Genomic DNA, 8,718 nt, shown 5'->3' with positions numbered 1-8,718 from the left:
AGGTGCCCTCTCTCACCTCCTTCAAATCCTGCCTTCCCCACACCTCTTCAGTAATCCTTCTTTCACTTCCCCAGTAACACCCCACGCCCTCCTATCCCTGCACTGCTGTCCAGTGCTGTTTCATGTGTGTTTGTGGTTGGAGACTGTAAACTCTTCAAAGCAAGGAATACGCTGTGTCTACACTCGCAAAGTGTTTTGTTAATTAACAGTGTTCAGTAGGAGTCAAAGCAACTGGCCAATTGCTGATAGAAGCATGTGCTAAACAAAGGGCCTCTTGCTACTGAAGTGAGTAGTAATTCTGCCACTGACTTCAATGGGAGTAGAACTGGGTCTTGTGTATGTTCCTCTTCATGGCTACCTGGCCCTTCAAATTGTTTCTATATAGGGCTTGTCTACACAATGATGTTCATTTGGATTAAGGTGGGTGTAAATGTAAAGTTTAAAAGTCAACAGATTAACTCTCTTTGCGGATGCTCTTATTCCGGAATGAGGTTGCTTTATTCCAAATTATTTTCAGCCATTTTCAAAGTGGATTACGCTAGTCCACACAGGGAGTTAATCAGAAATAAATCCCCATATAGACAAGCCCTTAATCTTCACAAGTTCTGCATACAGTACATGTCCACTATCTATGGAAGGGTAAAAGTTCTAAACATTTTTTTAGTAATACTCTACTTCCTTATCATGCAAATAGAAGTCAGCACTTCCATGCAGCATAGCTCAAGACACAAAACATAGATAGATAGATAGATAGATGGTAGAATTGGACAGTTTGAACAAAAATGAAAAATCAACATAAACTTCACTTACAAATGGACAATATTATGAGAACAGAAGCACTATGAATGACCGTTAGACTGGTTCTTTAACCATACACTTGTGTTGGTCTGAGACAGTTCAATAGTATGTTTCCAGGCATTAATTATTGTTTTGATCAAATCTCACATAGGAGATAAACAACACTTTTAAAAAAGTTGTATGTGACACTTGTGAAACATGGAATATTTAAAGACTATTGTACTGAGATGTGACAGATATATGGACACAAGGACTATTGGAAGACTATTGTGTTCGCTTTGTAAGTGGTATGTGTAACTTCATGGCCTGGATAACGTCTGTATTCCTGGCTTAGAGATGAGCTAAAAGATGTTTCCTGTAGGAACTAAAGTCACTGGGGGACAATGAATGCAAATCCCTAATGCAGCTAACGAGTCTGGGGAAGGTTCAGCCCCTTGGGGAGATAGCAGCATGTGCTAGTTTGCCCTCGTTGTTGCAGACTTGTACTGTAACATAAAGAAAAATCAGTGGATTCTCTGCCATTGTCACAGTCACCATCAGAGTAGAATCTTTTTCACACAGACCTCTGCAACTTTTAGTTGTGAGTGGGAAGAGCCATGGAGTCTGAAGTCCCAAATGAAAATAGCCATTACTTTGGTGCTGGATACACTTTTGTCCAAGAAAAGTTTGACTTTCTATGGCCAAAGGCTGCTTGGGAACCAAACTGTAGGCTGAGTCACTATGGTTGGTGTCCCGGAGGAGAGCTCAGCAGAATCTTTTCCTTGCCTTCATCACATTCACATAAATTGTTGGGAATGGCACATGACTTGCATCATGTGCTCACCTGTAGCATGTTGGCTTGTTAACCGTTGTGTGCATGTGTGACGCATGGCCAGAAAGGGTTAAACATCCTGCAAAATAAATAACCCTCAAAAGACATGTGGGGAGGTAATGGTTGTGTTTTTGTGTATTTACATATGTATGAGTAGGGTCGACAATATAATCAACAGTCCCTGTCTATGCTGTATTCTGATCATTCAGAGATCAAAAGAACATCCTAGCATTTAAATGAATTGTAAACACGGGATATCTCTGTGTTCATCTCTCTTTGAAATGTATAGCAAATAATCTGTAAATGGTGGAGGAACAAGCAAATGGCCTTATGTTAATTCTATAGCTAAGTACCGGTGATGGTCCTCCTTCAAAGTCATCCTAATTACCTTTTGTTCCAAGAGAAACTCCCAACTTGTCAAAGAGGACATGAAATTGCATAAAAGGTCCTTGGGTCCTGATTCTGTCATCTCAGATCTGCTTAGGCTTCATCAGGGGAAGTTTGAGTCGTAAGACTGAGGTCCCAGTTACGCTGGTACACCCTGAATATGATATTTGGACATTGGACTATAACCTATGAACTATTTCTAAAAGACCTCTTTTCAGCTACGAGCTCACCATCTCTGCTATGAATCTGCACCTAAATGAATTGAACTCATGTCTGTATGTATATTGATCTTTTAACCATACTCTCTATCTTTTGTTTATTAATAAAGTTTAGTTTAGTTAATAAGAATTGGCTGTAGTGTGTATTTGGATAAGATCTGAAACATTCAGTAACCTGGGAAGTAATGTGTACGATCCTTTGGGATTCATAGAACATTTTCTTTTACATGATGAAATAAGATTTACAGAAATGTTCATCGTATTTGACGTGGGTACCTGGATTGAGGCCTGAGGCTGGATCACTTTAAGGGAACTGTGTTGTTTGGACTTCTGAGTAACCAGTAAGGTAATAAAGAAGCTGTTTTATGCTGGCTTGGTAAATCTAAGTATTGGAATATCCACCAGCTTTTTGGGGTTTGCCTGCCCCATTCTTTGCAGTTCACCCTAATAGAGTGACCATAGCTGGCCCCCACACCATGTACGTAGCACATATTATTACAGAAGGTCTGCTAGCAATGCTGCTTATCTAATGGTGATCCAACCCATGTTTGGTCCTAAATGTGGCACTTATAGAAGGCTTTTCTCACAGATATTCTCTTGTTCCAGGTGATGGGAGAGAGGCCCTACAGACTTTCAGCCAAATGCAATGTGTGCACAGTTGTGTCCTCTATGCAGAATCTGAGATCCCCGTCTCTAGCTAGTCCTATTTTGTCCTTCTCTAAAGTCTAAGGAAAGATGGACTTCTGACATCTGTGGTAGATGGTGTCTGGGTGTTTGCCAACAGCTGTAATAAGTCTTCTGGGTGCTAGGTGTTAGTCCCCAACATCTGTCTGAGTCACAGTGCTTTTCCAAGTCATGACCTAAGCGACTTCTGTGCGAAACTGGAAGGCCTGGAAATAATCTCCTGTGGGTCAGCATGGAGTTTTCATCAAAACTTTGCACCTTCTTCTTAGATAGCTCTGAAGTGTCTTGTGGAAAGCTACAGTTCTTGTCCACTAGATGGTTCTGTGAATCTGAAGAAGCATAGCAGTTCTAGAATGCACTTACTACACAGCTGTCTAAGATAGACTGTATATTGGGCCTGGATCTGAAGGCTCTCAACCGTTTTAGCTGGAGCACAGTTTCTAACCTTAGCGATACATGCAGTCATTGAATAAAGAACTTTTCAATGTGCTGTCAGCCCTCTCCTGTGGAGTAACCCCCTTAGTTTATAGGAGTAGGAAGCTTTTGTTCTCTTTGTGGACCAGCCACTAGAGGGAGACATAATCACACACGTAGTATTTTACACGTGCATGTGTGTCAGGTCCATTCTGGGCACCCTCGTGCTGCCCTGCATGGATCAGTCACGCAGCTGCAGAACAGCTCTGTTAATTTAACAGCTGGGAATAGCACATAGCATAGGGATTGAGGTAGTTCCTTTTGTTTTTTATGATAGGAACATAGGAATTGCCAGATGGGATGAGACCCAAGGTCCCTCTAGCTCAGTATCCTGTCGCTGGCTGTGGCCAGCACCAGATGCTTCAAAGGACGGTGTAAGAACCCCGCAGTAGCAGATGTGGGATAATCGGTCTCCACATTGGGTCTCATCCTGATCTCTAATAGTGAGGGATTGGCTTAAACCTGACTCACAAGGGTTAACAGCCCCTCCAGAATTCTGGTGTCATTAATGATGATTTCTGATCTTTCTGACTGGAGCAGAGCCCCCAGATGCCCCAGTGGAAGAACCTCTCCTGGATAGGGCAGGCCTGAGACTGAGGGGAGGGACAGGAAACTCCTTAGGAGTTGCTTCAGAGGGCAGAGTTTGTGCTGGCTTTGGGCACAGACAGGAAGCTAGGGGAGGGTTTGGGTACAGTGGGAGGAAATGTTTTCCCAGCAGATCCCAACTCATAATTAACAACTTCATTTTCAAATGCAATAATAAAAGTGCTTCCCCCTTCATGGCCTTTCCCAGGCCAGCATCTGCAGGGGGATCCAGGAGCCTCTCATCTCTGCTGTTCATGATGGCAACTCGACAGCAATGGGTTTGGGGAAATCCAGGAGCCATTTTGTGTATCTGATGCTAGCTGCTTGCAATGGAGTTACACTGTGTGCCTTTGTTCCCAAGAGTTTTCTGCAAGTACTAAATAATTCTGACAAGGAGATAATTCAGTTAATGTTCACAGGGGCCTGTGTAATTACTGAATTACTTGCTTCCTGTAATGTGCTACATAAAAGTAGATAAGGAAGTTTATAAAATGTGGCTAAGCAAATATTTTAACTTGGGAGGTATTATATTAATTTTGACGGAATACATGGCCCTTAAGAATCAAAGATGTTAACATAGTCCTGTTACTGTCCAACATTAACAGTTTTAAACAAAGGTCAGGGTGCCATCTACAGAGATCTCAGCCTCCTTAGTGCAATGACAAACACACAAGGAAAATAATGCTAAAGTTTGGAAATGTATTGATTGAGACACACAAGAGGAAAATACTCAACACAAGGCAAAAAGCATTAAAACTGAAATTAAGTGATTATGCCAAACACACAAACTATATCAATATTTCTTCTTGAGACAGGGAATATTGGTTTAAGTCTCTTATTCTGTCAAGCAGGTCTTTCTGGTAGGGAAGAAAGGGTTAGTTCTGTTTGATTCTGAGTGGAGAATGACAGTCCCTTTCCTGTTTTCGACAAAACACATGAAAAGGAAAAAGGAGATTGGACAGTAAAAGATGGGGAAATATGGCTTTTGTTGATGTTTTCAGGATACCGGGCAGGTGGTCAGTCACGGATTGATGCTTGGGCCAGGAGGCTGGCCATGATAGCTGTTGCTCTGGACACTGGTTCACCTCCCTAGTCAGGGACATCGTCTGGATGGTCTGGGCAGGTCCCTCTCTTTCACTGGTCCTTCTTATGAAGCAAACCTGATCCTGAGAGAGATGGGTCCTGAGTCGCAGCTGCTGCTCCTGGTTTTGCCACGTGTTTCTGTTTGCTCTCCCTGGTTCCCCCAAGATAACTCCACAAGTAGGAACAATAGCAGACTTTGCCCAGTTGCCTTTGGACTCCAGTTACTTGATAAGGAGTGATTTTAACCCCAGGCCTCGGCAACTAAAACGTGCTGAAAGCCAAAAGAGCCATCAGCAGTAATGGAGGACAGAGGCAGAGTGACTGCAATGCCATGAGGGAGTGTGCTCTCGAACTCCAACAACAGTCAAGAAATGCACATTATTGTTGTTGTACTTCCAAAGGGTGCCATGTACAGAACTCTAGAAGGTCACCAATATGGTGTCTTTGAGGATGTGAGAAGAACCTAAAGTGAGAAGAAGGCAGAGGGGCCCAATGGACTCTCCTCTCCAATGGCACGGGCCTTTTACTTCCATTTCAGCACAGTGCTGTCACCTTTCTCTGAGAATACAGGACATGAATGGGTCCAGTGACTCCATCCTGCATAAACAATGCCCGTACCCCCATGCTTACCTGACTCAGTGTAAATAACAGGTTACGGGCTGGGGAATGGTTTTAGCTGCCACCAGCCTCCTACAGCAGGAAGAGTGGAGCCCATCAGCTTATGCTGGGACCACACTTAGTTACCAACATTTGAACCTGTTGAGAGATAAGCCAGGGTCCTGCATGCTGGGGGTCCTCTGCCTTTCTCTCCACATATTTAACTACAGAATCCTGACTAGCTGGAAATCTTTAATGTTACATAAGTGCTCAAAACAGCCACCACATCCTTTCCCATTTCCCCTAGGATGCCTGCCAGGAAAAGAGAATAAAGGAGAGGGGCGGGAACAAATTCAATCAGTCATAGAATCATAGAATATCAGGGTTGGAAGGGACCTCAGGAGGTCATCAAATCCAACCCCCTGCTCAAAGCAGGACCAATCCCCAACTAAATCATCCCAGCCAGGGCTTTGTCAAGCCTGACCTTAAAAATCTCTAAGGAAGAAGATTCCACCACCTCCCTAGATAACCCATTCCAGTGCTTCACCACCCTTCTAGTGAAAAAGTTTTTTCTAATATCCAATAATAGTCCTTCAACCCAGAAATTATTTGCTCTTTCTCTTTCCCTTTCCTTATCGCCTTTTTCTCTTCTTCCATCTCCAACTCATTCTATGCACCTCCATGCAAATTCCTTCCTTTTTTTTTATTAGCAGAGCCAATAAATTGTTGCAGAAACATGTTTATGGGGCTAACTTTACAATTCCCAGAAGAGGCTTGATGTACAAACATTTCGGTGCATAAACTGGCCTTCAGGATTTCATAAAACTAGGGTGAGATCTGACTAGTAAGGTAGCAGTTTAACAACTTCTCCCTTCTTTGGTATTCAAAACCCTCAGTCTCCTAGGTTGCATGGCAGGGGATAATTCTTTTCCAGCACATTCCACCAGGTATCTAGCTAATTATCCTTTTTTCCTTCTTCCCTGTAGAACACTGACTTGATGGGTCAGCTTTTCCAGTTGGTGTTTCCCATGCTGTTTGAAATCAATCAATTGATTTAGGGTAGTCACATCTCTTCCACCACTTTGTGATTGTGATATTGAGGTACAAGGGCCACTTTTCCAAATGCTTTGCCAATCCTCATCCTTAATCTCCATACCTCAGTCTGCATTCCCCCTTTTCATGAGCATATTTTTTCCTCTAAGTGACAACTTAAAATAACTTTCTATAAGGTGGAATGAAGACCCTTGTGTTTCATAGGTGTGATGAGTAATTTCTCAAAGTCTGTTCATTTTCTGCACAGGTTTGACTGTCTAAGAGGGTGGACTGAAAAACGTCTCACTTGCAGGTACTGGTACAATGGAACTTTAGTATCTTTTGCAAACTTCGAACAATCTAAATGTAGCTTCTCTGAAGAATTGACCAAATCTTATTATACTGATATACTCCCAGGTGTTGACATTTCCCAGAGTTTTATTAGAGTTGAATTCTGTGATAGCTATTCTTGGCATTAGAGGTGATGGAGATGGGCTTATTTTTTTTTTTTTGTAAGTGTTATCCCACATCCCTGTTGGTGCCCTCTTAAAAGTTGCTTGATATTATTTTTGGTCTAGAGATTTTCTTTATGAAAGGAATCCTATGTTGTTTCATTGTAAGGTAATATGTCTGTTTTACTGCTATCCATGGTTATTAGAAACTGGAGGTATCTAACAAAGCAAATTTCCCATTTGGCTTGCCCAGTAATAACACAATATTTGTTAGCGCCAAATCCCCCCTTTTGGCAAGGTCTGTTTAGGCTGGTCTGTTTGATTCTTGGCTTCTTGTGTCCCCAAAAGAATTTGCTCTTTACCTTCAAGTAGTATCTACGGGACAATGATTTGGAAGACAAAACTGATGTGAGGAAAGATATTTGTTTTGACTGACCAGTTTTCTGAACCAGTTCTAATGTTACAGCAGCCTGGCCATTTTTTGGACATAAGTATTTCCAGGGATGGCAATGATATGGCCACCCATTTTTAGTTATCTTTATTTTTTAAGGTTTTATGCAGGTCAGGATTTCCACTAATATCCAGCAGATCAGACTTCTATCATACTTCATGTTAAAATCTGAAATTTTACCAAACTTAGAAAACCCAATAACAATGGGAGATTTCGACTATCCCCATGTTGACTGGGTACATGTTTCCTCAGGATGACATACAGAGGTAAAGTTTCTAGGAACCATTAATGACTACTTCTTGGAGCAGCTTGACCTGGAACCCACAAGAGGAGAGGCAATTCTTTGGGATCATTAAGGGTATAGGGGCTATAGAAATCTAAGATATGTTCTTACCGTTATTGCTAATAGTCCCAGGAAACTAGGGCCCAACTCGGCCAAAAGGATAGGAGCCGAAAACCCAGGCTCTTGAGGAAAGGGGACCAGTGAAGGGCACAACATAACTAAGGAGCCCAGAGAGAAGCGATTAGAGTGAACCTGTGATCTTCAGTCCAACACATTTTGCTGCTGTCTCTGTTAAGTTTGTAGGATGGCTCTGGGCTCTGCCTTGTGCTGGCTAAGGACAAAATGATAGGTTGAGAAGTATTTTGTGGCATCTCCTACTAGGGACACCCTCAGGTGTCCCTGTCCCACTGGGTAGTGGGGTGGGGGGACCCCGGACAGCTCCCTTCCCAGTGAAAATCCCTGGCTCACAGTGATGTTACATACACATGAAGCAGCAACACCTGTGCCTGACTCCACCTCCTCAGATGGTCACTCGACTAGCCCAGGCTGAGATACAGTGTCCTAATGGGGACGGGGTGTATATGATAGGTCAATAACTCCTTTCTGTGTTTGATTGCATGGTGCTGCACCCGCTTACTCTCTCCTGGGCTCCACTGCCTTTCCCCTGTTATCGTTCCCCTCCATGGGCCCCAAATCACTTTCCATCTCTCCTTCCCCAGCAGTGTTAATGTGAGGGGGGAACCAGCCGGCTGTTTCGTGGCGTGCTCCTCCACTCCAGTGTGCGGCATGGTATGGCCCTTTGAGGCGAGCTGGGCTCCGCCATGCCCATATCATAGCAACTCTTCCTCAGCCTCACTGATGAG

The sequence above is a fragment of the Terrapene carolina genome, unplaced genomic scaffold (assembly GCF_002925995.2).
Source record: "Terrapene carolina triunguis isolate 2854851 unplaced genomic scaffold, T_m_triunguis-2.0 Scaffold374, whole genome shotgun sequence".
Classification (NCBI taxonomy): domain Eukaryota; kingdom Metazoa; phylum Chordata; order Testudines; family Emydidae; genus Terrapene; species Terrapene triunguis.
Note: the sequence above shows the minus strand (reverse complement) of the source record.